Genomic DNA, 19,562 nt, shown 5'->3' on the forward strand with positions numbered 1-19,562 from the left:
TATTTGTGAAGCCATCTGGTCCTGGGCTTTTCTTTGCTGGAAGATTTTGATTACTGATTCAATCTCCTTATATTGAATGAACAGTTAAATAGAAACAGTTATTGGTCTGTTTAAGCTTTTTATTTCTTCTTGATTTAGTCTTGGTAGGTTGTATGTTTCTAGAAATTTATCCATTTCTCCTATGTTGTCCAATTTGTTGGCATATAATTCTCACTAATAGTTCTCTATGAGCTTTCTTATTTCTTTATCTTTTTCATTTCATTACTGGTTGTAGTTGTCTCCTCTTCCATTTCTGGAACTTGTTATTTAGGTAAACCTTATCTCTTTTTCTCTTAGCCTAATTAAGCTTTTGTTGATTTTGCTTATCTTTTTAAATAACCAACTCTTACTTTTATTAGTGTTTTCCAATGCTTTTTTATGCTATATTTCACTTATTTTTTCTCTAATCTCTATTCTCTTCCTCCTGTTAACTTTGGGCTTAGTTTGTTATTTTTCTAATTTATTGAGGTATAATGTTAGTTATTTATTTCAGGTCTTTATTTTTAATGTAGGTGTTTATTATTATAAATCTTCCCTCTTAGTACTGCTTTTGCTGCACTCCATAAGTTTGGATATGTTGTATTATCATTTTCATTTGTCTCAAAATATTGTCTAATTTCCCTTTAATTTATTCTTTGATCCAATGATTGTAAAAGAATGTGTTTTTTGAATTTTCATGTACCTATAAATTTTTCAGTGTTGTTTTTGTTATTAATTTCTCATTTCATCCTATTGTGGCTGAAAAAATATTTAGAATGACTTGAATCTTAAATTTTTTAAGGATTGTCTTATGGTCTAGCTTGTGATCTATGGTGGATAATTTTCCATGCTCACTTGAAAAGAATGTGTTTTCTGATGCTGTTGGATAGAATGTTCTGTATATTGCCGTTAGGTCCATTTGGTCTATAGTATTGTTCAATTCCACTGTTTCCTTATTGATTTTCTGTCTGAATGATTTGTCCATTATTGTAAGTGGGGTATTGGAGTCCCCTACTATTATTGTATTGCTGTCTATTTCTCCATTCAGGTCTGTCAATGTTTGCTTTATATGTTTAGATATTCTGATATAGTGTGCATATACATTTATAATTGTTACATCTTCCTGTCAAATTGATTTTATCATTATGTAATAACCTTCTTTGTCTCTTGTGACAGTTTGTCTTAAAGTAATATATTTTTCATCCTTTCACTTTCAGCTTATGTGTGTCATTACATCTAAAGTTGGTCTCTTGTAGACAACATATAGTTGGATCTTAAAAAAATTTCATTTAGCCACTCTTTTGGTTGGTGAGTCTATTTACATTTAAAGTAATTGTTTATAGGTAAGAGCTTACTATTGCCATTTTGTTGGTAATGTTCTGTCTGTTTTGTAGTGTTTTTGTTCATTTCTTCTCCTGCTGTTTTCCTTTGTTTGATGATTTTTTTTATAGTGATAAACTTCGACTCTTTTCTCTATCTTTTCTGAATCTGCTACAGGATTTTTTTGTGTAGTTACCCTGTGGCATGTATAAAACTTCTTATTGTTATAACAGGATTTTTTGAGGTGATAACAACTTCAGATGCATATGAAAGCTACAATTTTACTTCCTCCCCCCACACACTTTATGTTATTAATGTCAGAATTTACTTCTTTTTATATTTTGTATTAATTAACTATTTTTTGTGGTTATAGTCATTCTTAATACTTTTGTCTCTTAATGTTTACTCCAAGGTTAAAAGTGATTTTTGCACTACCATTATGACATTACATTATTCCGTATTTGTCCATATATTTACATTTACCAGTGAGATTTATACTTTCATGTGCTTTTGTGTTGTTTAGTGTTCTCTCATTTCAACTTGAAGGACTCTATTTAGCACTTCTTGTAAGGCAGATTCTAATGGTGATAAACTGCTTCAAGTGTTTGTTTGTCTGGGAAAGTCTTTATCGCCTTCATTTTTAAATAATAGTTTTGCCAGGGTTGGCAGAGTTTTTTTTTTTCTTTCAGCATTTTGAATATATTGCCCACCTTCTTCCTCACTTTCAGGAAGGTTTCTAATGAGAAATATACTGATCATCTTCTAAGGGTTCTCTTGTATGTGACCAGTCACTCTTTCTTTGCTGCTTTCAAAAGTTTCTTTTTATCTTCGAATTTCAACAATTTAATTATAATGTGTCTCAAGTGTAGACATCTTTAGGTTCAAACTACTTGAGATCCTTCAAGCTTAATGAATTTGAAAGTTCATTTTCATCCTTAGAAATGTGAAGTTTTCAGCCATTATTTCTTGAAATAAACTTTCTTCTTCATTTTCTCCTTCTTCTCTTTTTTAAACTACTGTAATGCATATATAGTTTTGCTTGATGGTGTCCCATAAGTCCTATAGGCTTTTTTTCACTCATTTTCTTTGTTTGTTTATTTTATTCTTCTAACTGTGTTATTTCAAGTAAACTGTCTTTGAGCTCACTGATTCTTCTGCTTGATTGAGTCTGATGTTGAAGCTGTCTATTGAATTTTTTTAGTGCGTCACTGTGTCCTTCATTTACAAAATTTCTGTTTGATGCTTTTTTATTGTTTCTATCCCTTTGTTGAACTTCTCATTTTGTTCATGTATTGCTTTGTGATTTTATTTAGTTGTCTATCATGTTCTCCTGTATCTCACCGAACTTCTTTATGATAATTATTTTAAATTATTTGTCAGGTAATTCATAGATATCCATTTCTTTAGGTTCATTTACTGAAGTTTTTTTTCCTTTGGCAGCGTCATAGTTTCCTGATTCTTTATGATCCCTGTAGCCCTGCATTGGTGTCTATGCATTTGAAGAAGTGGTCATCTCTTCCAGTCTTTACAGATTCGTTGCTTCAGCAACGAAAGCCTTTCACCACCATGGTCGGAGACGCTAAGCAGACCAACTGGCAGGGTCCATGGGTGGGCAGACCTAGTGGCAGAGTCCATGGATGGGCCTACTGTTAGAGTCTACAGATTAATAGGTGTGATGCCTGAGTCCATGGGCAGGTGGGCCTAATGTCTCGGTCTAAGGCAAGCCTGCTGCCAGGATGCATGGCAAAGTCAGATACTTACATCACTCTCCCTTTCCCTTATGAAATAACCCACAGGCTGATGGAATCTTCCTCAGTGCTGTGCTGTGTTGGCTTGCAAGAGAAGTGGTGTGGGTAAAGTGTAACTATTCTTACTCTCTGAAATGTGTCCTTTCTTTTTCTGTTCTTCACTTGAGTGCTGTAATGTCTTACCTGAAATCTAGAGATCTCAGGAAGGTATTCTTGACTATGGGTGGATGTTAAGTCCACGTTTCTGTAAAGGAATAAGGGCTGGAACCTTCTATTCCATCATCTTGCTAACATCACTCTATAATACCTTTCCAGTGGGGCTTCCTGTTTGGGGTCTCTCTACCTCTTAATCATTCGAGGTAAGAACTAATCTTACTTACATACTTTCTTCATGTCAGTCCTAGACTCAAGAACTTCTGATAGCTTTAATATGACTATCAAATATAAGTTCAAACCTCTCTTTCTGACATTCCAGGTCCTGCCACTGGGCTATCACACCTGCTCTGCTTTTCTCACCTATGGTTTGTACCCCAGTCATTTGGATTCTCTTATTGAGACCCAGAGAAAACCCTGTGCCTTCCTGTTTGTTCATCTTTGCCCTTGCTCTTGACATTGCCTCTCTATTGTCATTCATCTCTTTAAATTATTCTCAACTACTTCAAGTTCTACTTACATTACCAAATAATCTACAAAAAGCCACTCCATAATAATTTCAGCCCATAGCAACCTATATTCTATTTTTCTTTTCATAATACGTAGTAGGAGTTCTCCATATTTCTATATTTGATTTTCTTCAATGTGTATGTTGTCTGCTAATATTATCTAATGTTTCAACTGCAAGTTCTGTTCTAAAAAGTCTCAGGATTTCCTCCTGTGCATTTTAACTCTGAGTAAGGTAGGCAGGATGCCTTGCATTCAGCTTTATTTTCCAGAGAGATGAAGACAGTTCCTGAAGGTACAGGTAAGCAAAAATAAGATAACACATTTTATTGAGTGGGTACGTGTGTGTATTTTCAAAAATGTCATAACCATTATAAAAAGAAAACTGTCTTAAGCCACAAAATATTTAATGGAGTAAATATGTGAATTATACTTTTTGTTTATCTCTGGTCTTAACTGCCATCTCTGCTAAGAAAAAAAACAAAAACAAAACATGATTTTCTTTGTATTACATGATTTGATAAGAGTCTCAACTGAATTTTCATCTTAGAGTCAAAGCTTTTCTTTGGCATACTTATATCTGGTGCCTTAAGGATCTAACAGTATGAGGCTAAACAAACTCCCTGCCTCCCTCCCTCCCTCCCTCCTTTCCTTCCTTCCCTCCCTCCCTTCCTCCCTTCCTTCCTTCCTTCTCTCAACAAATATTTATTGAGCCATCACCATATTTCAGGCTATGTACTAGGTGCTGCTGATATAACAGCAAGCCTATTGGACATAATCCCTGTCCTAATAAATTCATAGTCAAATAAGCAGTCCTGTTGAAAAACTCAGCTGTATATGTTGACCAATCAAAACCTCAATGTCTTTAATTTTCAGCTAATGTAAGAAAAATACTGTTGAGAGAGAGAGAAAAACAATGTATCCTATTTATCTCTCAACTCATAGCAATTCCTGTTTCTTTAATTCTTGGCCTTCAAAAAAAGAAAGAATTGTGGGTCAGCATTTATCATGCATCTATAAGAAGTGGGCAACACCCACATCAGCAGTGCTAGAAGATGTGCAGTGATTCCCTCTCAAATGGAGCCACTGTAAGAAAGTAATTATGTGATGTGAATCACCTGATTCTGGTTGACCTACAAGTCACAGTAGTCCTCCCATCTTCTTCAATGCTAGCACAAAGATCAGTGGGTAAGCCAGGCCCTAACCACACACAGTGTTCTTGACCACAGTGTTGGTTTCACAGGAGTGCATGTAACCTCTTCTGGGCCAATCAGAGCTCTTCTTTGAGATTTTCTGCTTGGGAGCAGAATGAGAGTTTTTACTTCACCCTCTAAGTTCAAGGAACAGAAAAAACACGAGCCTAAATTTGCCTGCTGCCTCATTGTCCAAGAGATGAAAGATATCCACTACATTTGTAAAGAATGAAATCAACCCTCGGGGGGAAAAAGAGACCTGAAAGAAGAGGAGAAAAGAAATGTCTCTAGGACATCATCTGAGCCCCTCAATATGGCTGTGCTTAAAGCCAAACCTAATAAATGCCATATTTTGCATAAGCTAGTTTGGGTTTAACCTCATGTCATTTGCAATTAACAAATGTTAGCAGCTTCTTTGGATTATTAATTGTGGCTTGTGAACATTTATTAAAGGATATGTTTCCTAATGCTTACTTATTATTTAAAAGAAAACATGTGTGTCTATGTATATGTATATATGTACAGGTATATGTATGTGCTTTCTTCTGAGCACATTAGAAGCAGGCAAAGAGGGATTCTAAGGGGAGCTTTAAGCCTTGAAAAGTATAGCTTCATCATAGATAAACAGGGCCTATCATGTCATTCAATGAAGCAGGTGAGTTAATCCACTTGAAGAATATTTATTGAGCAGTTATTTTTTTCATTTTTTTGAGTCTACTAGAACAAACATGCCACATTTTTTTTACATAAAAGGCACATACCATATATAATATTTAGGATTTTTTCTAGTCACTTAATATATTTTAGAGCTACAATAAAACTCTACTTCATTCTTCCTTTATGGCTTTTTACTTTACTACTAAATAAATGTTTTATATTTTAATAGTTGTCTATGAATGGAAAACTATTATTTTTAGTTTCTTGCTGCTACACAAAAGTAATTATGATAAATGGTCATGTAGGTACATCTTTGCTGTCCAAAAAGTTGGGCATTTAGAAGTTGAGCAGATTTTGCCCAATTCTTGCTCAAAGACCTTTTACCAAATTGTACTCACACCCACAGTGTATGAAAGTGAATCTCTGCACCCTTGGCTATGCTATATTGTCATTTTTTAAATCTTCATCCATCTTTTGGATGAAAAAAAGATATTTCAATGTTCTCATTTACATTTTTAAAATTATTCATGAACCTGATTATTTTTACAAATTTGGAAGCCATTTTATTTATTTTTCTGTGAATTGCCTGTTTATATTATTTATGTAATTTCATTGTTTTTCTTCCAAATTTGTCATAGCTCTTTAATATTGAAAACAAGTTCCCTCTGTTCATTTTTATGTGTTGCTATATGCTCTTGCTTTTTTCGTTTATTTATTTATTTACTATGTGTATGGTATAATTTTCTACATAGCAGTTTTTGTTTTTATTTTTGAGACAGGATCTCACTCTGGTCGCCCAGGCTGGAGTGCAGTGGTGTGACCTCCCAGGCTCAGATGAACCTCCCACCTCAGCCTCCTGGGTAGCTGTGACTACAGGTGCATGTAACCACATGCAGATAATTTTTTGCATTTTTAGTAGAGTTGGATTTTGCCATGTTGCCCAGGCTTGTCTCGAACTCTTGGGCTCAAGTGATTTGCCTGCCTCAGCCTCCCAAAGTGCTGGGATTACAGATATGAGCCATCCACCTGGCTAGTTCTTAATTTTTATATCTGTAAATGTATCACTCTTTTTATAGCTGCAGTTTTGTGCCTTGTTTTGAAAGAATTTTCTCACTTCAAGCAAGACTTAAACACAGTATATCCACCTTTTCTTTTAGTACTTTTACTAGTTCATTTGTATATTTTAAATTTTTATCATGATGGAATTTATGTGAATAAGAAAAGAATTGAATTTTATGTCTCCTCAAACTGTTCATGGTATAATTCTTCCTTTTCCACAGATTGTAAATACTATGTTTATTGTATATTTAATTACTAATATATTTGGGTGTATTATTTAGTGGTTTACTATTTAATATGGTCCTGTCAGTAATAAAGGCAGTGTAGAAAACATCAAAGTAAAATGTACAAGCAAGTCAACATTGCTTCAAGTGCCATAAAAGTAGAAAGGCAAACAAATTTGCAAATATGTTTTTTTCTTTACATATTTCTTCTTGGTTCTGATTACTCTCTTACTTATCCAACACTACAATGTTTCACATCTATTTTCTCATTTCATCTTAGGAAAGTTCTGCTATTTCTCTATCTTACAGATGAGGGAAACAGGTCTCAGAGAGGCCTTGTGGTTTGTTTCAGGAAACCTGATGGTAAGTAGCAGAGCTAGGAGTTAAAATGAGACTTTCTGATTTTAGGTTTCTTGTTGAATTCCAAGATTTCTTTTAGAAATCAGCCATCGCATAAATTACTCATGAATGACAGTCTCCCAATCTATTCCACTTTCTAGTATACCTGGCTTCTATTAAAGTGAGTTTCCTTACAAGATCCTCAATTAGGCATCATTTTTCACCTGAGAAAAAATAAATCTTAAGTTGTGACAGTCAATATTCAATAAATAGCTGCTAAATGAATTAGTCCTTCAGTCTACCTCCCACTTTTTATGGAAAAACTGTATCTTCAGTGGGAACTTATCAATTAGAATTCGTCTTCAAAAGAAGAGTCTCTTGAGTTACTATATTGGTCCACAAACATTAATATTTAAATATTATTTCAAAAAATAGAGAATTTTGATTTTCAAAAGGATCTCCTACTCTCATTCTTATACCTTCAAACTTTTCAACGTGGTTGGAGATTTTTTTGTACTTTTTCTTACAGTTGAAATCCCCTGAGATTCAAAATTGAGTATATGATCAAAAGTATTTCTTATTAGTTTTTCAACAGCCATATCTCACAGCAAAAGCCAAAGTAAGTCACCAAATCCTGTGAGACCTCCTGAGGCAACTCTCAGGTTCTGCCTTGGGGCATTGGCTGGTATGTGAAGAAGCACAGCTTATTTCCTTGACAAGTGGATTTGTACAATTTCAACATGAAGAATTATTCAATTCAACTTTTGACCTAGGTCTTTCCACACATTTCAGGGAGTTAGTTACAGAAAAAATTACACAAAAGAATGTTGAAAACTTTCTAGCAAGTAGAATAACAGCAATGTAAAATATAGTCATATTTACCAGAAGAAGTCAAGAAGACACCCGGGACCTTCAGGAGTTAGTGTGCAATAAGCGTTCTTTTAATCACTCATTCATTCATTTATTCATTCATTTGACATTTCAGATAAACCATGAACAAAAATGAATATGATCTCTGCCTATATGCAGCCTACATTCTGATGGAGATTTAGGATTACCATGTTACAATTAATTTTCTGTTTGTTCCATTAATTTTTTGTCCTTCTGTTTTTCCTTTCCTGCTTTTGAGTTAGTTTAATATTTTTTAGAGTTTCATTTTAATTTTTCTATTACCTTTTCAGCCATCCCTTTTGTGTTATTATTGTTGCTGTCCTTGTTGTTATTCAAGTGGTAGCTAAAGGGAATTTCAACATACATTTTTAATGTTTCAATCTCCTTAAAGTTATTGGTGTGCCACTTAATGTTAAATGAACAAAACTTGCAATCATATAAGTTCATTTACCTCCCAACACTGGTCTTTATGCTATAGTTGTTATTTTTTATGTATAGAAATGTTATAAGCCCCACAATTCAATCTTACAACATTTGCTTTACATAGCCATATGTCTTTTAAGAAAATTAAGAGAAAAATTGTTTTAAAAAATATTTACCTACACATTTATCGTTTCTGATATTCTTCATTTCTTACAGAAGAAACATGTTTCAATCTGGTGTGATTTATCTTCAGCCTGGAGAACTTTTGAATTTCTTATGGTATTGTCTGCTGGTGATGAATTCTCTAGTTTTATTTTATCCGAAAATATCTCTGTTTCCTCTTAATTCTTAAAGGATGATTTTATGGGATACAGAATTCTAAATTTAAAAGTTTAATTTTTCTTTTTTTCTTTCTTTCCCCTTTTTTTCTTCCTTTCTTTCTCTCTCCCTTCCTTCCTTCCTTTCTCTCTCTTTCTTTTTCCTTTCTTTCTTTTTCTCTTTTTCTTTCTTTCTTTCTTTCTTTCTTTCTTCCCTTTCTTTCTCTCTTTCTTTCTTTCTCTCCCCTTCCCTCCCCTTCCCCTCTTCCCTCTCCTTTCTCATTTTACTTTTAGCACTTTCAAGATATAGTTCCATTCTCTTCTGGCACCTATTAGTTCTAATGAGATGTCAGAGAAAATTTGTAATGTTCTGCCATGAAATCTGCCATTTTTCTCAGGCTAAATGCAAGATTTTTGAATCTGTAAATTTATTTATTCAAAGATTGTTTTCCCTTCCAAGCTATCAGTCCCTTTTTCCTGGGATTCCAGTTTGGCACGATCATGGCTCATTGCAGCCTTGACCTCCCAGGTTCAAGCAATCCTCCCGTCTCAGCCTCCCAAGTAGTTGGGACTGCAGGTGCCTACCAACACATCTGGCTAACAACAACAACAAAAAATTATAGCAAAGGAGTCTCGCTATGTTGGTCAGGCTGGTCTTGGTCTTGACTTCCTAGCCTCAAGCAACCTTCCCACCTTGGTCTCTCAAAGTGCTGGGATTACAGGCATGAGCCACCATGCCTAGCCACATTTGCTTATCTTTTTTATGTGGTCCCGCAAGTCACAAAGGCTGTATTTAATTATGTTTAGTCTTTTCTGCTCTCTTTTCTTCAGGGTGTATTATTTCTTTCGCTCTGTCTTCAAGTTTTCACTGGCTGCTCCTTCTGTCATCTCCCAACTGCTGTTAAGTTCATCCAACAATATTTTATTTACAATATTGTATTTTTCTCCTCTAGAATTTCCAGTTTTTCATAATTCATTTTTCTTTTGTGAGATTGTTTATTAAGATAATTTCCTTTCTTTCTTTCTTTTTTTTTTTTTTGTGGCAGCATCTCACTCTGCCACCCAGGCTTAAGTGCACTGGCATGATCTCTGGCTCACTGCAACCACCTCCAGCTCCCAGGTTCAAGGGATTCTCCTGCCTCAGCCTCCCGAGTAGCTGAGATTACACTCATGTGCCACCACACCAGGCTAATTTTGTAATTTTTGGTAGAGATGGGGTTTCATCATGTTGCCCAGGCTGATCTCGAATTCCTGACCTCAAGTGATCTGCCTGCCTCAGCCTCCCAAAGTGCTGGGATTACAGGTCTGAGCCACTGTGCTGGCAGAGACCATTATTTTTCCTTATATCCCTGAGCATGGTTATAATAGTAGCTTAAAATTTTTGTCTACTAATTCTAACATTTGAGTCATCTCAGAGTCAGTCTGCTTTTCTTTCAAGTGTAGGTAACAGTTTCCTGTTTCTTCATATGTCTAGAAATTTGTATTGAATCTAGAATATTATGAATGACATATTAGTGAATCTGGATTCTGTTATGAACCTCCATTAGTATTGATTTTTAATTTTAATAGGCAGTAAACTTGTTTAAGCTCAGACTCTAAATTCTGTTCTTCTAGTAGTAGGCAGCAGTTTCAATTTCCAATCTGTTAACTTAGGTTCAGTCTTGCATAGGCATATTTCAGGCTCAACCAGAGATTAAGACAATGTTTTTTGCAGAACGTAGCATTCTCTGTGGCTCTCTCATTTCCACATTTCCTCTTTCCCTTCTTACTCCTGTGGTAACACCAGTCTGTGTCCTCTAGTTCTGAAACCACCAAGATTAAAAAGTTTTTTCTGAGTTTTAGCATCCAGTCTCTGCCCGTTGGAGTCTGCCCTTAGGAAAAAGCCTTAAAAAGTAGGTAGCTCATCCAGTGCCCTTCACTCTCCTGGTATGAACTGCTGCTCAGTTTCTGCTGGCTTTTGTTCGCTTTCCAGTGTTTTCAGGTTCATACCATGTATATTTTGTCCAGAGTTTGGAAATGTTATCTGCAGGAGGGTTGGGCTGATGGAAATTACTTCTCAATTATTCAAAACTAGTTGAAACTTCATTCTAGTGGATGAGACAAGCATAAATCAAATCGCTACTCAGATAAAGATAAAAATAGCAATTATGCTAAAGTGCTCAGAAAGAGAGGTACATGGTGTTGATAAGAGTGTATATTTTGATTCACTGATAGAGTTAGTCAATTCTTCATTGAGTTACTTTGATGATAAAATGAATACATACATGTACAATCCTTTAATGTACCTGGGACACAGTTAGCACTCAATAAATGTTAGCTATTGTATTATTTGTATTTTCATTAGGATGATCAGGGAAGTCTTCTCTGGGAAAGGGGTATCTGACTTAGCTCCAAAGAGGAGTAGGAATCAATGTGGTCAAAGAAGGAGAAAAGAGTTTTCTTGGTGTAGAGAAAAGCACATGCAGAAACCTTGCAGTACCTGAGAACAGACACAAAGGAGGCAGTAAAGGCCAGCATGGTTGGCATGGAGTGGGTGAGGGGAGCATAGTAAAGAAGACTGGAGTGGGTGGAGGTCAGGAGGTCAGACCTTTTGGAGATTGTAGGCCATGTTAAATAGTTTAGTTTTCATCTCAGGAATAATGAGGAGCCATGGATGTGCTTTAAGGAAAGAGGTAAAATGATGATATTTTTGTTTCAGAAAAAAAAGTTTCTGGCCACTGTGTGAAGAATGAAGTGGATGTGGGTGGAACGATGGAAGACTGCTGTAGGAGTCTAGGCAAGGGGTGAAAGGGTGGCAATGCAAAGATGGAATTACATAGAACAGGTTGGAATGAGAGACCCAGAAGGGACCTAGATACAGGGCCACATTCTCTAAGATGATCCATAGACATCTTTAACTCAACAGGCCAAAACAGAATACCATTTGCCAACTTTCAATGACAGAAATTTCAGTAATTCCTGGTGCTTCTTGCTTTGTTACTCCCCAAAGTGAACTGTCCCCCAAGTCATAGCAATTCTTCCTCTAAGCCCTCCTGCATTTATCTACTGCCACTCATTGCAGAGCCTTGCCCTTACTCACCGAAGCGAGTGAAACAGCTTCCTAACAGATATCCCTATTTCCAGTCTCAACATTTGCTTATTTGTCCTCCAACCAGATCCAATACCATCTTTTCTAAAGACCCAATCTCATATGTTATCTGTGCTTAACAATCTTTCAGGACCCCTATTTGGTATAGGAGAAAGTTCAAATTCCCTAGCATGACATATGATGCTCATGACACATGGATCTTTCCTTTCCCTCTTTCAGCAAATATTTTTATGCGCCTTCTATTTGCTGGAGAAAAAGGAGGAAATGTTGACAGACATTCTTGTGCTCATATTGCCATTAATCTAATGGGAGAGACAGAGGCCAGTTTCAAATTCATCTTCCTCTACTCCTTTCTCTACCTACACTGGTCTTCTTAAATTTTCTTCAGCACATAGAATTTTTGTCATCATTAATCACTTTGTTCTATTCCTTGGTATCTGTGAGCCTTTGCACATGCTGTTTACTCTTCTTTCCTCCTTCTCTTCTTAAGAAGACACAATTTTAATACCAATTTTTCTAACCCCCATACACATGGTACATCTTTTTTTTTTTACATATCATTTCAAATTTCTATCAAGAATCTACTGCTTGGTGAGCAGATACTTTTGTAACTGTACTTAATACTTCATATTTCACCATTTCTCCTCTTGTCTCTTGCAGTAAACAATAAAATATTTGAGAGTGGGAAGCTGATCTGTTCGTTTTTGTTGTTGTTCTGTCATCTACAACATGGCCCAGCCCCAGTCAACAATCAATTGTTTATCGACTCTTTTAAAGCCATCTCATTCTACAGATGGGAAAATAAAAATGCTAAGAGGGGAAGTGACAAGTCTTGCGAAAGGTCTTGGAGTTATTTTAAGACTACTGTTTCTAAGTAGGGGGTTGTCAATATTTCTCTGAGTAATGTACTGGAAGGTTTCATGGAAGTGACAGGACTTAGGATGAGCTGACAAGTTTCACTAGGATTTGGGATTGTGGATATACAACTGGAAGCTGGTGGAAGTTGACCTGGGACTGAGGAATTTGGTCAGTAGTTTAATGACCTCTGTCAGCTGAATCTATGAACACGGGTTACTAAATAGAAAGCAAAGGGGCTGTGGTGAACGAGTACTAACACGCAAGAGCAAAACCCTGAATTCTATTCCTAGTGCACACCTCACTGCGTGGTCTTGGAATAGTCCTGTCTTTTTTCTGGGTAGCAATTCTAATAAAAAGATACACAGCATTATCAATAATAACCACTATATTTATTAAATCATTAATATTTTCTAAGTACTATTCTAAAATTTTTATGTTTTACAGATAAGGATACCTACTTTCAAAGAGTTGAAGTAACTTGGCCAAGGTTACATAACTAGTTAGTGATGAAGCTAGGAATCTTGCCCCAGGATGTAGGACTAGACAATCCAAATTCCAATTTAACTATAAAGACTTTAAAGGAGTTTCTGCCACAACAACCCTTGGACATCCTAGGGCTTATTACAAGAGTAACCGTCTCTCTTTTAAAGTAACCTATGCACCCAGCTTCCTCCCAGCGGGCTAGAATTTCTCACCTGGGAAGCCTAGCGATTATCTCTGGTTTGCACGCACAAAAAACACATGGATCATTTGAGATTCTCAATTGGCTGTGATGGTAAATCATTATTTTTAAAAATAGACTCAGTACACAGAGGTCTTATCTGCATGGTTCTATATTTCACTGCTATTCTTTATCTTTAAATATTATTAATCATATGAGCAAGTTAGCAAAGCACTTTCACATATATTTCTTTCACAGTCAATACAATTGCCTGTTTTGGATGAAAAGACAGACTTATTCTGTGATTTTCTCAACAGCACACAGATAATAAGTGGTTACATTGGTGTTTGAACTTCAAAATCTCTTCTTTGCAATCTTCCCACCTCCAACATGTGGTTGGCCACAGATACAGGTAAATTTATGTGAATCATCAAGTAATAAGAATCCCAACTTCCTTTGGCTGACTGCTTTGCTGCACTTTAGAAGCTCAGGTTGCAAAGTTTAGATCATTGAATTCACCATTCCTCCTCTTACTTCACCAGTTTCATCCTCCACTGTTTGGAGTACCTTTTTTTTGTTTTTTTGTTTGTTTTTTGTTTGTTTGTTTTTGTTTTGAGATGGAGTTTCGCTCTTGTTGCCCAGGCTGGAGTGCAATGGCCGATGACTCACCGCAACCTCCACCTCCCAGGTTCAAGCGATTCTCCTGCCTCAGCCTCCTGCGTAGCTAGAATTACAGGCATGCGCCACCACACCCAGCTAATTTTGTATTTTTAGTAGAGACAGGGTTTCTCCATATTGGTCAGCCTGGTTTTGAACTCCCGACCTCAGGTGATCTGCCCACCTTGGTCTCCCAAAGTACTGGGATTACAGGTGTGAGCCACCATGCCCGGCCTTGGAGTACCTTTAATAGGTGGTAGTCCAGCCTCCAAAGATAGCTGTGATGGTTAATTTTACGGGTCAACTTGTCTGGGCCACAGCATGCCCAAGTAGCTGGCTAAACATTATTTCTGGATGTATCTGTGGTGTTTCTGGAAGAAATTAGCATTTGGATTAGTGCACTAGCAAAGCAGATGGCCTTCCCCAATGTACAATATGTGTGGGCATCACCCAATCCATGGAGGGCCTGAATAGAACAAAAAGGCAAGAGAAGGTGAATTTTCTCTGTCTGATTGCCTGAACTGGGATATGAATCTTCTATTGCCTTTGGTGATCCTGCCTCTCAGGCCTTCAGACCCGACTAGAGTCTATATCATTGGCTCTCTGGCTCTCAGGCCTATGAACTACACCTTTGGGTTTCCTGGGTCTCCAGCTTACAGGCAGGAGAACATGGGACTTACCAGCCTCCAGAGTCATGTGGGCCACTATGTTATAATAAGTATCTTATAATATTTATAATATATATTATAATATCTTGTAACATACTATATTATAATTCAATTATACCTATATTATATTATAATAGAAATCATATAATAAGCCTCATCATGTATGCATACATGTATACATGTATATAGATATAGATACAGATACACACACACACACACACATATATATATATATTCTATTGATTCTGTTTCTCTGGAGAACCTTGACTAATACAGTAGCCCACCTTATCCCTGAGCAGCTTTGAAGTTAATATGAAGATTAATAACCTTCTTTTATTGAGTGAAATTTCCCTCCTGACATTACCACTCAATGATCCTAGCTCAGCCTTTTGCCTCTTCTCTCTAACAACCTCTCAGATAATTTATTTTGGTTCTCAACTTTGATTCTTTTCTCATTTTTGTGTGTGTGTGGATTTGCCTTGGTCTCAGCTTCCTCATTTACAAAATGGATAGATAGACTGGTCTCATGTGACCTCCATAAAGCTTTGATCCTATGATCCTATGGTATTATATTAATAAATGTCCAAATAATTGTACCCCAAAACAGAAAAGTTTGCTTGCTGCCAGGAATACTAAAAGGCAAATGTTCCCTAACATTTTGTTCATTGTATCTTTTCCTTCCTTTCATTTTGTTTGTGTTTTTCTGGAGATGGAGAAGATAGTCCAGAGAAGGTGGGTGGATGCCTGCTTCATTGTTGTTGCTGCCATGCCCTCAGGCTAGGAAAAGATTTGAAGTGGTTAGGGATGCTGAAGGCCCAAAGCAGTCCCACCCTTTCCCACCTTGGCTTCCAGCTGCATTTCCAAATTACAGGGTGTTTTCCAGATAAAAATCCTGATTGACTGGCATTCACCCCAAGTCTCACACAGCCTCCTCTCTGGCACCTTCTCATAGATGCCTCACATACCCAAGTGTGTCTGTGACCTCTCCTCCACAATATTCTCTGATGAAGGGGTACAGCTTTTCTGCAATCTATGAAAATATAGAGAGGACCAAATGTTTAGAAAGCTTGTATAGACCCACACACACTGACTGGTGTGTGAAACATTAACAACAATAAAAAATAATAACAAATAGCTACTTAATAATAAATACGTTCTAGCACTAGACTAAGAGCTGTATGTACTTTATCCTATTTATATCTCACAATAACCCTAAGAGATTGGTATTATTTTTTCACCTTTTTGTAGTTAATGAAACTAAACTTGGATACATAGATCACTGACCCAGTGTCACACATGATCAATGGAGAGCCCAAATCCCAGCCCAAAGTTGTAAAACGATAATGCCTGAGCTCATCACACTATACAATATTGCCTTATTTTTAAAATTATGTTTTTAAATTTTTCCATCTGTTAATCACTGCTTCCCTGTAGCCCTCTAGAATGTCCTCTACATCTGATTTAGGGCTCTCCACTGTGTTTCATTGTATCCAGTGCATGGTTTTATGCTAATGCTTAGCACACTGTTTAAAATCTTCCATTTGTCTTTTTTTCACTCATTTGTAGGCTACTTGAAGACAAAGACTGTGTCTCTTTATGTTCACCTGCCTCTCTCCTACCACACCTTTCTTCTCAAATATGAGTGTTTAGGACACTCTTGCTCCAGAGGATTGTCAATAGCTCTTGGTTTTATGACCAAAATCAAAAATTACTGGGTGAGGAGATGGCAAACCCCACCCATCCCTTTCTAGGAATTGAGAGAATTAATTCCTCCAGGTGTTCCCAGAAGGGATAGGAGCTCAGATGCTGCATTAAGGAGAAGAAATGGTACGACTTAAGAGGTAGCTCCCCTGATATGAAGTAGTGTTGTGGTGTTTCAGGATTTTTATAGAAAACTTTCTGGAGTACTGACTGCTAAATGTCACTGGACCATGGACCTAAAACCATGTATTCTTAAGAAAAGCATGGGGGATCTCTGTAACTGAGCTTAGGTTCAGTGCAGAGGAAGAGTATGGGGACCATCTCCGAGCCCATCTGGAGGACCAATGATGCCCAGCAGTATCACGTTCTGGGAACAACAGAAATGACAGTGATGAGCATCTTCAGCTTTCATCAGGACCCTAGCCTTCCCCATCGTCCATACCCTTTAAGCTCCTAAGAAGTGAATCCTTCAAGCATGACAGATTTCACTTACTATCAACTTTCATATATGGAGGCTGAGAACTTTAGTATGCCAAAATCATGGAGCAGATCTGTACGTGTTGTGTTTACATATGTATATCAGTGTATGGGCATGAAAACTTTCTGGGAGAACATGCAAGAAACTGCTGAAGGTGGTTGCCTCAAGGTAGAAGAATTAAGGATCTATGGGGAAGGGGAGGTGTGTTTTTCATTGGAAATGTTTTTATAATGTCTAAATGTTACATCAAGTGTATGTATTATTTGTATAACAATATAAACATCTAATTTATATAATAAATGTAACAAAAATTTATTTTTAAATATTTGGCACAAATTTTAAAGGACTGGAATTTGCATCAATTCTATGTAGAGACCCAGCTTGAGCTCCAGATGTGTTTTCTTTAGGATTCTAGAGGAGGAATTGTGGGGCAGTTCTACCAGAAGTTTATTTACATGGAACACTAAAAAGTCTCCTGACAAGTGGATAAGAGAAGGGTGGAGGGAGTGATTCAGAATAATAGTGGCAATAAGAGAAATAAGTAACATTTAATGAAGGCAAAATACTAGATTCTTTATACGGATCATCTCATTTAAACAGTCCAATGAAGCAGGTGCCATTATTATTCCTGTGGAAATTGAGGCTCTGAGAGTTTGAATAACTAGCAAATGGCAAAGTTGAGATTTAATTCCAAGCAACCTAAAGCCAGAGCCCAAATTATTTACTTGTGTGTTCTAACTCCATGTGAGTGGGGCACCCTATCTGATATGCAGATTCTCTTTCCACCCCAGCTGTCTTGATAGCATAACTACCTCCAGCAGGGACAGCGACAATCTGACATCTACCCATCAGGAAAAATGGCAGATCCCACTTGGCCACCTGGAGAGCCAGTTTTTGGATTACATATGAGATACTTTGGGAACTCTCAAAACTATCTGGAAAGAATTGAGAGTAACTGAAAGAACAGAGGGGCAGAGCCAGAGAAATGCTGTATTGTGGTTATTACCATGATACTATTTTTATTCCCAGTGGCCCAGGAAACAGTTTTACATAATAATGTTTAAAGGAAATAAGAAATGTCAAAGCAGGGGCTCCCTTCCCCCAAATCATAAGAATAGGATTATCTCAATTCCTACAAAGCAGAATTACCTGAAGTTTAACTTTGAAAGAAGAAAAACTCATTTCTTGCAGAAGTTCTCAGCCTATTGGTGCTGGTGAGACCTAGAATCAGAAGGAGTGGGGTTAAGAGAGGAGAGTCTACATCCTAATGCTCTACATCTCTTTGATGGTGGAATGGCAAGTTAGCTCCCTGTGCCCTGAGGCTTTGCACGTAGCTATGTAAATGGCTGCACTTTCATTCACTTATGTATCTTAAGACTGATTCCCACAGAGAGTGAATACATTGAACGTCAAACTATCTAAACTGGAGCTAGAAAGGAATTTGAAGTTTATCTAGTTCAGAGGTTTTCTTTCTTTCTTTTTCTTATCTTTAAAAGGATCAGAATTCCCCTTCTTTTCTTTTTCCAAATGAGATCTTATGTAGAATTTTACCATATAAAGCAGATAAAGGATAACTGCTCTGGATGAAATGGGGGTCTCCTAGGCAGTGCCTGCTCATGTTCCCTAATGCCCAACCCCTACATCTGTGCCTTGTTGTGTTTTGAGATGGCTTAAAATAAAGGAGTCATATAATCTATTGTTAAAACTGAGACAGTTTTGAGCATATAAGGAGACCCTGTTAATAATTATGCTGCAACAACAGGTGTAAACTGGTACTATCCTAAATAAATTAGAAAGCATGGAACCCTAGTTTTAAGGAATATAGTATGAAAACTGTTGGCTCAGTCCAAACTCTGCATGTAAGGGATGAGGACTCTAGGGGAAAGAACTTGCCCAAAGTCACATAGTGACTCAGTGCCAAAGCTAGGGCCAGAATTCAGGACTCCTGAGCTGGAGGACAACAGTTCATCATGCCTCTCTACTAACTTGACAGCTGGATTAGCCCCCATGACTTGCTCCAGTAGGGAAAATCAAGGCCTGATGAGAGCAAGGAAACTCCACAGCAGATGATCCATCACCTCTGTCTAATCCACTGGATCTGGATCCAGATGTTCCACCCCAAAATAAACAAACCAGTAAAAGAGTAAACATTTTTTCTAAAAATTGAGTTGGTGTTGGGTTCCCTAACCTCAGTTATCCCAGTATTACCTTTGTTTTTCCATGACACTGTACTATCTGTACTATTATTTATCTCAGTGTTCTTCAAGTCAATTCATTTTTTACTCTCAGATATCTCTACTTTAGCCTGACCCAAAGCAGTAAGATTTGTGATGTCACGGAGCCTGTATGTTAGTTATATTCTCTCTAAAATTTATTAAAATACACAAATAACCATTAAAATATATATCTATGTACCTCTAAAACTATCAATATTCTACCTACAATATGCCTATTATATTTTGGAAAGCATTTATTTAGTGAACAGAGCTTGCTGAATATTAAGAATCAATTAATTTAAACTGTCAGCTCCTACAATTCTAGTCTCTACTAGAATTGGGTATAAGTTGATACATGATTCAGCACAGCTTGCTTTTTTAAAATT

At 36.7% G+C, this 19,562-nt stretch overlaps 1 protein-coding gene across 1 annotated transcript in view; it reads right to left on the bottom strand.

The window, feature by feature from the left end:
• HTR4 (5-hydroxytryptamine receptor 4) overlaps nt 1-19,199 on the bottom strand; it is a 329,389-nt gene extending 310,190 nt beyond the window's left edge. The window contains exons 1-2 of the mRNA XM_008954466.4: nt 18,110-19,199; nt 15,747-15,811 (exon numbers count right to left, since the gene is read on the bottom strand). The gene's annotated coding sequence lies outside the window, so the exon portion shown is untranslated. The remainder of the gene's footprint in view (nt 1-15,746; nt 15,812-18,109) is intronic.
• Nucleotides 19,200-19,562: the final 363 nt, after the last annotated feature.

Source organism: Pan paniscus, chromosome 4, assembly GCF_029289425.2.
Source record: "Pan paniscus chromosome 4, NHGRI_mPanPan1-v2.0_pri, whole genome shotgun sequence".
NCBI lineage: Eukaryota > Metazoa > Chordata > Mammalia > Primates > Hominidae > Pan > Pan paniscus.